This window comes from Globicephala melas, chromosome 5 (genome assembly GCF_963455315.2).
Source record: "Globicephala melas chromosome 5, mGloMel1.2, whole genome shotgun sequence".
Classification (NCBI taxonomy): domain Eukaryota; kingdom Metazoa; phylum Chordata; class Mammalia; order Artiodactyla; family Delphinidae; genus Globicephala; species Globicephala melas.
Window position 1 is genome coordinate 4,596,727 of NC_083318.1, and position 9,300 is coordinate 4,606,026.

Sequence of the window (9,300 nt, forward strand, 5' to 3'; positions counted from 1 at the left end):
AGCTTGAGTCTTGGCAGGAGCATGGCTGTCAGTGAGCGGGCGGGAGTTGGAGGCCGCCCGCCGCTTCCGCGCGGAGGCTTTCGTTAGGCGCGGGGCACCGGCCCAAGAGGTAGAGCAGGTGGACCCTTTGGCGGCATTGAACCCGGGAGCTGGTACTAGACGGCCTCTCTGGTGAGAGTAAAATCCACTGTGCCTTGGGCTTTCCTGTTGGCCCAGTGGTTGAGAGTCCGCCTGCCGATGCAGGGGACGCGGGTTCGTGCCCCGGTCCGGGAGAAATCCACGTGCCGCGGAGCGGCTGGGCCCATGAGCCATGGCCGCTGAGCCTGCGCGTCCGGAGCCTGTGCTCCACAGCGGGAGAGGCCACAACAGTGAGAGGCCCGCATACCGTAAAAACAAAACAAACAAAAAAAAAATCCACTGTGCCCTAGTTGTGCCTTCGTGCCTGGGTGACGGTGGCGGAGCCATTAAATATTACTGAGCGCACACAGAAGTTCTCTAGATACATATATCCGAGGAAAATGGTAATAGGCGCGACCACCCAGCATTAAAGAAGAGTCTCTGGATCACTGAGACTCTTCTGAGGAAACCTACATTAAGTCATAGAAAAGGTCCAAAATGTGCAACCGTATCGCTTTTTGTGAGAAGTTTTGTTTTGCAGTGCCCCGACTGGGGTTTGGGGGTGTTTTGTTTTTTCTGTTTGAGCACATAGTTATGCCGTTTGGAAATTCAGGGACTGTGGAGAGGAGGACAGGCATGCCTTAAATAGAATGAGGGCAACAGTAGAGCACTGAAAGCCCTAGGGAAGGAGACAGACTGCTTATTTCTTAAATTTATTTATTTATTTTTGGCTGCATTGAGTCTTCGTTGTTGGGTCTTTGTTGCGGTGCGCGGGCTTCTCGTTGCAGTGGCTTCTCCTGTTGCAGAGCACGGGCTCTAGGCACGCGGGCTTCAGTAGTTGTGGCACGTGGGCTTAGTAGTTGTGGCTCCCGGGCTCTAGAGTGCAGGCTCAGTAGCTGTGGTACATGGGCTTAGTTGCTCCGCGGCATGTGGGATCTTCCCGGACCAGGGCTCGAACCCGTGTCCCCTGCATTGGCAGGCGGATTCTTAACCACTGTGCCCCCAGGGAAGCCCCTAAAGTGCTTATTTCAATAGATAAAATGAAAATGTGGTCAGAGAGAATTTGTGGTAGAACCTGAGCATGCCAAGTTGCCAGGAATTTGCAAAAGCCTTTAATATACAATAATTTCCGTTGCAATAGAAAAACTTTATACAGTTGCTGATGTACCAACTTATGTTAGCCGGGGGAAAAAGTTTACACACCTGATTGAATGTGTTTGCCAATTATATTTATTCAGTTTCCTGTTACAAAACCAGAACATGGCCTGGAAAATCCTCATTGTTTACCTGTGACATTATTTCCATGAAGAGTAATCATCCCAGAAACTATTAGAGGCCCTTGGAATATATTCATCTGACCTATTCTACCTATCCCATTTAAAGGATAGCATCTGAAGATTTAATAACAAAAAGCAGTTGAAGCATTCCAAGCTGGATAATCAGGTTAATTTCTAAGGATGGTGAATAAAAGCATCAATGTCTCTGCATCCCAAGACCCTTGCTCTCTCTTTGTTGTATTCTGGCTTTTTTGGTTTAGCTCGTGCTAAACTGCCTTAGAAATTATTTTCCTTGTCTATTTATCCGATCCTTTTCATATTTCACATCCTAGCTCAAAAGTCTCATCTCTGGGAAGCTTTTCCTGCTTACTTTAGCTCAGAATGTTCTTGATTTATTCTAAATCTAATACGCTTTTTGGGGTATTGCTCATTGGGCTTTGGAATACTGTCTTTGCTGTTTAAGTTTCATGGTTATGTGCTGTGCCTTCCAACTAGATTGTCAACTCTTGACTACTGACTGAGAGCTCATTGTTACTCAGCAAACGATGAATAAATGAGTGAGAAATTTCTTGTGTAAGCCTTGTCAATTTGAACCCTTTGCCAGTTATACACAGTTCAGCACCACTTAGGTGGAAAAATCATTGTAGACACTTGACATTGTTAGGAAGAGTTTTATATTTTCAATCTGCAGTTTGAGAGGCTACATGTGTGACTAAAGTGTATGTCACTCTTCTTAACTGAATGACCCCAGAACCACCAGGTTTGATGCTTGAAGGAGAGTCTGCTGTTGGGAAGAGTGGATGGATCATGCAGCCCTGTTTTCTGAGAATTCACTTTGTTCTTGGAGTTTCTCACTACTTGCTGCCACTGCCGCTTGGCCTCCAAGTAGAAGCGTGTTAACCCTTCTTTCCTTAATACTTTACTTCAAAGCTGAGGAGAGACTGAATTTGGATCCTTTAGCAGTACAACTGGAGTATTATACATAGTTTAGGGTAAGATGGGTATTTAAAAGTATTTTTCTAATAGAAAAAACTGAATGGATATTAAAAACATAAAATAAAGGTAATTTTATGTACAAAATATAACTACTCACGTTCAACTTTTGTTTACTACAGAGATGCCACCTCCCTGTGGCAAAGGCCATTTTTAAACTGGTCTTCCCAAGGAATAGCTCCTAGACAGCTTCACTCTTTAAGTTCTGGCCTGAGCACAGAGGACAGGAGAGTTCATTTGCTTGCCTATAAAAGGGTTTCTCAACCTTGGCACTACTAACATTTTGAGCCAGATAATTCTTTTTTTTTTAATTGAAGTATAGTTGATTTACATTATTATGTTAGTTTCAGGTGCATAGCATAGTGATTCAGTATTTTTGCAGATTGAACTCCATTATAGGTTATTGCAAGGTAATAGCTATAATTTCCTGTGCTATACAGTCTATCCGTCTTGCTTATCTATTTTATACATAGTAGTTTGTTAATCCATACCTCTAATTTCTCCCTCTCCCTTTTGGTATCCACAGGTTTGTTTTCTGTATCTGTGAGTCTCTTTCTGTTTTGGATATACAGTCATTTGTATTAATTTTTAGATTCCACATATAAGTGATATCATATAGTATTTGTCTTTTTCTGTAAGCCAGACACGTAATTCTTTGTTGTGGGCAGCTGTGCTGTGCATTGTAAGATGTTTAGTAGCATACTTGGCTTCTACCCACTACCTGCCAGCAGTACTCCACCCCTAGTTGTAACAACCCAAACCATCTCTAAACATTGCCAGATGCCCCTGGGGGGGTAAAATTATGTCCCCTTTCATTGAGAATCACTGGCCTATATAAGGGCTCTTCTGACAATTCTGGTTTCCTGTCCATCCCATTTGACAGCAGGAATCATCTCTCCCTTAAATACAGAACTCCAGTTCCCCAGAGAAGAACAGCTTTGGTCTTGTTGGCCTCCACCAGGTTACCGTATCACTGGTTAATGGTAACCCCAAATATCTTACGAGAGATACTACATTATAAATAACAAGGACTTTAATTTTAGTACCTAAACAGCAAATTACCATCAACATTTTATAGGTAAGTTTACTGAGTTTCAGAATTCTTCAAGTCATATCTTCATAAGTAGGGTCATTGAGGATTTATGAAAGTTAACTATGTATTATGTAAATAGCACTGTGCTAGTGATTGGGGCAGGGGAGAAGACTTCAAAAATTCTAGATGTGTTCAAGTGTGGAGGCAGACTAGGAGCTAGGATGGAAGGCCTTCTTGTAGTGGACAGTAGAGATGAGTGTGCCTCTGGTAGTGGCATTCTAGATAATAAACTCAAATTATGAGTAAGCAAGACTTACAAATATTTGATATATGTGCAAAGTGCAGTCGCAGTGGCCTCTGTTGTTTCCTTTCTCATTCTCTTTCTCCCTCCTCACCTTTAGAATGTTTGATTATATAGCATTCCCAGTATTTGACATATCAAAGGCAAGCTACAGACAGTAATTTTTAAGAGGATCTAAAGTAGGAGATTTAAATATTAAACTTTCTAACTTGCAGGTAGAGAAGGTACTTTTTTAATGTGCATGTTTATAAAACTTTATTTTTAAAATAAATCACAGAAGAATCTCAATTTTAAGTTATACTCTCTGATACCAGAGCAATGAAAACATAAGGGTTTTTGTTTTTTTTTTTTAAATTTTAAGTAAAAGGATGAAAAAATCCATCTACTGTACTTGGAAGCTAAGAGGAAAATCTCTTATATAATTCTCGTTCAAGGAGAAAATCACAGTTGCTGATTTACAAAGTATTTAGAAATTAATGACAATGAGAACAGTAAAATTGAAACATAAAGATTCAGCTGAAGTAGTATATAAAGGAAAATCACAGATCAGTATTTTAATATTAACCAATATAGAATGAATTAAAATATACCAAATGGTCTACCTATCACTTATACAGTACTTAATGTGTCAGACAATGTTGTGTTCTGAAAAAATTTACTCATTTAATCTTCACAATATACCTATGAAGCAAGTAATATTTTCCCTCTTTTACATATAAAGAACCAAAGCTCAGAGAGGTTAAGTGTCTTTCTGAAGTTTATTCAGCTAATAAGTGATAAAGTCAATAATCAAACCCAATCTTCGAACCACTACACTATACTGCCTCTTACCTTAAATGAGAAAAACACATAAAGTTTTAAGGAAAAGCAGGTAAAATAATTAATAAAGCAATGAATTAGAATCCAGAAATACAGATCAAAAAAGGAAAGAGCTGGTTGTTTGAAATGATCAATAAAATAAATATGGCAAAATAAAAATAGCAAAGATTTTTAAACAGGAGAGATGATGTTAGAAATTAAAAAGGAGATATATTCAGATACAAAGGGAATTTTAAATATGAGCGAATACTATGTGTAAGTCCACGTATTCATAGAAATATTTTATTGCGCACCTACCACATAACAGGCAGGCCCTGTACATGTCACTAAGGATACGGTGGTTAGCAAAAAGATGCAATTTGTGGAATTTGCTTGACAGGATACCAGAGAAGAAGGAATTTACTCCAAGAAGATTTACAGAAATCTGGAGTCTTTGGCTGACTGCTAATCTGAGCATGTGTAGAGTAATACTCCACAAGGCCAAGCAAAGATCAACTACCAAGGAAAGAACAATTACCCGGGAGCTGTAAATTGAAAAATTCCCAGAGCTCATAATGGACTGAACAACTTCAGAGTTACCAGCTGGAGTAAAGACCTCATTGAACATCTGAGGAATTCAGTAGAGACACCTGAAGGCTTATGCCTTTAGTAATAGGGCTACCCTAGCCCTAGATTAAAAGCTACTCTCGGTTTAACCTAACAGCGTTTAAAAACAAGCCTTGAAAGGTTAAAGCTGATCCCCAATAACTTAACTTCCTGCCAAAACAAGACTCAATACTTAAATACACACACACAAAATTAAGACAGTCAGCAATATAATGTTCACAATGACCAATATACAATAAAAAATTACTAGATATGTGAAACTTCAGCAAAATCTGATCCATAACTGGGAGAAAAATCAGTTAACAGACCAACGATGACAGAGATCAAAGAATTAGCAATAGGACCTTTAAAAAGGGCTGACAAGCAAATGTGAACATTATGATAAAAATGGGAGATATGTAAATGAATGAAATGCAACTTCTGGAGATGAAAAATACAGTATCTGAAAATTTAAAAAATCAATGTAGAAGCTTAACAGCAAATCGGACACTGTAGAAGACTGGTGGGAGAGTGAGTCAAGATAGCGCTGTGGGAAGACGTGGAGTTAGCATCTCCCCACAACTAGGGCGCCTGCCAGCCGCTGTTGGGGGACTCTGATGCCCAAGGAGATGGGAGGAACCCCAGAGTGAACTGATAGGACGTAGGGGGGCTGAGGGGAGAGGAGAAGTGGAAGCCAGACAAGATCAGCGCCCCTGAGGCTGGGGAGATCAGGAGAGAGAAAACTACTAGAACTAATCAATGAATTTGGCAAGGTTTCAGGATACATAATTCATGCACAGAAATCTCTGGCATTCCTATACACCAACAACAAAAAATCAGAAAGAGAAATTAAGGAAACACTCGCATTTACCATAGCAACAAAAAGAGTAAAATACCTAGGAATAACCAGCCTAAGGAGGCAAAAGACTTGTACTCAGAAAACTATAAAACACTGATGAAAGAAATCAAAGATGACATAAACAAATGGAGAAATATACCATGTTCTTGGATTGGAAGAAGCAATATTGTGGAAATGACTGTACTACCCAAAGCAATCTACAGATTCAGTGCAATCCCTATCAAACTACCAATGGCATTCTTCATAGAATTAGAACAAAAAATTTTACAATTTGTATGGAAACACAAAAGATCCCGAATAGCCAAAGCAATCTTGAGAAGGAAAAACTGAGTTGGGGTAATCAGGCTCACTGACTTCAAACTATACCACAAAGCTACAGTAATCAAGACAGTGTGGTACTGACACAAAAACAGACATATAGATCAGTGGTATAGGACAGAATGCCCAGAGATAAGCCCACGAACATATGGGCACCTAATTTAAGACAAAGGAGGCAAGAACATACAATGTAGAAAAGTCAGCCTCTTCAATAAGTGGTGCTGGGAAAACTAGACAGCTACATGTAAAAGAATGAAATAACACTCCCTAACACCATACACAAACATAAACTCCAAATGGATTAAAGACTTAAATGTAAGACCAGACACTATAAAACGTTTAGAGGAAAACATAGGAAAATCACTCCTTGACATAAACGACAGCAAGATCTTTTTTGACCCAGCTTCTAGAGTAACAGAAATAAAAACAAAAATAAACAAATGGGACTTAATTAAACTTAAAAGCTTTTGCACAGCAAAAGAAACCATAAACAAGACAAAAAGACAACCCTCAGAATGGGGGAAAATACTTGCAAATGAAACAACAAAGGATTAATCTCCAAAATATACAAACAGGTCATGGAGCTCAGTATCAAAGAAACAAACGAGCCAGCTAAAAAATGGGTGGAAGACCTAAATAGACATTTCACCAAGGAAGACATACAGATGGCCAAGAGGCACACGAAAAGATGCTCAACATCACTAACTATTAGAAATGCATATCAAAACTACAATGAGGTATCACCTCACTCTGATTAGAATGGCCATTATCAAAAAAGCTAGAGACAGTAAATGCTGGAAAGCATGTGGTGAAAAGGGAACCCTCCTACACTGTTGGTGGGAATGTAAATTGATACAGCCACTATGGAAAACAGTATGGAGGTTCCTTAAAAAACTAAAAATAGAACTACCGTATGACCCAGCAATCCCACTACTGGGCGTATACCCTGAGAAAACCATAATTCAAAAAGAGACATGTAGGGGCTTACCTGGTGGTGCAGTGGTTAAGAATCCGCCTGCCAGTGCAGGGGACATGGATTCGAGCCCTGGTCCGGGAAGATCCCACATGCCGCAGAGCAGCTAAGCCCATGCGCCACAACTACTGAGCCTGTGCTCTAGAGCCCGTTAGCCACAACTACTGAGCCCGCATGGCACAACTACTGAAGCCTGTGCCTAGAACCCATGCTCCGCAACAAGAGAAGCCACTGCAATGAGAAGCCCACACACCGCAACGAAGAGTAGCCCCCGCTCACCGCAACTAGAGAAAGCCCATGCACAGCAACAAAGACCCAATGCAGCCAAAAATAAAATAAAATAAAATTTAAAAAATAATAAAAGAGTCATGTACCACAATGTTCATTGCAGCTCTATTTACAATAGCCAGGACATGGAAGCAACCTAAGTGTCCATCGACAGATGAATGGATAAAGAAGATGTGGCACATATATACAATGGAATATTACTCAGCCATAAAAAGAAATGAAACTGAGTTATTTGTGGTGAGGTGGATGGACCTAGAGTCTGTCATACCGAGCGAAGTTAAGTCAGAAAGAGAAAAACAGATACTGTATGCTAACACATATATATGGAATCTAAGAAAAAAAAAAGGTACTAATGAACCTAGTTGCAGGGCAGGAATAAAGAAGTAGACATAGAGAGTGGACTTGATGACCTGAGGTGAAAGGGCGAAGCAGGGGCAAAGTGAGAGTAGCATCAGCATACATACACTACTGAATGTAAAATCGTTGGCTGGTGGGAAGCAGCAGCATAGCACAGGGAGATCAGCTCTGTGCTTTGCGATGACCTAGAGGGAAGGGATATGGGGATATGTGTATGCATATGGCTGATTCGCTTTGCTGTGCAACAGAAACTAACATGGTATGGTGAAGCAATTATACTCCAGTAAAGACCTATTTTTAAAATAATTGCTGGACTTGAAAGCAGCAACAGAAGCTATTCAAATTATAGCACACAGAAAAAAAGAGTTTCAGTTTCCTGGGGAACAATAAATACGAAGTGCTCTGGGCTTCCCGGGTGGCGCAGTGGTTGAGAGTCCACCTGCCGATGCAGGGGACTCGGGTTCGTGCCCCGGTCCGGGAAGATCCCACATGCCGCAGAACGGCTGGGCCCGTGAGCCATGGCCGCTGGGCCTGCGCATCCGGAGCCTGTGCTCTGCAACGGGAGAGGGCACAACAGTGAGAGGCCCGCATACGGCAAAAAAAAATCAGCAACGATATAGAGGACTCGAACAATTTTATCAACCAACTTGACCTACTTGATATTCACAGAGCACTACATCAAACAGTGGCAGAGTACACATTTATTTCAAAATGCATATGGAACATTCACCAACATAGACCAAAACCTGGGAGATAGTTCTGAAAATTCTCAGTAAATTTAGAAATGACTGAAAGTATCAGCCAAGGTCAATCAGAAAATAGAAACCACAGTGATCCGACCATGCAACGTTTAATATAGAGAATCATCAACTATGATGGGATTGGGGCAACAAGGGGTTAGCTAGTAGAAGGCGAAGAGAACTGTAAATATAGGAATATCAGATATAAGAAGCAAGTACTACCCCTAGGGCTGAGATAGATTCCCCAAGCTACCCCAGGCCCTGCCCCCAGCTGCAGCCTGAGATCTAGATCTCGTTAGAGAGGGCAAGGCCATGGCTTACTGACTGGCAGGGAATTTGCTTCGGTTGTGTGCCAGTGAAGCATGCTAGAAATCCACCTTCTGGAATTTACTGAAAATTTACCCTCCAGGGTACCAGAGAAAGCTGTTCATGGGTCGGTGTCTTGTGGGAGCCACTCTGCTCCAGAAGTCTGAAGGTGGATCTGGGGAAGCTGCTGGGTGCTGGGAAATTGCCCAGAATGCAGGAGCCTGGTGCTGGGGAAGCCCCTTCACTGTAGGAGCCAGGCACTGAGAAGCTATCTGTAGTGCAGCAGCCAGGGAAAGGCAAAGCACTGCAGGACGGGGGGTGCAAGAGAAGCTAT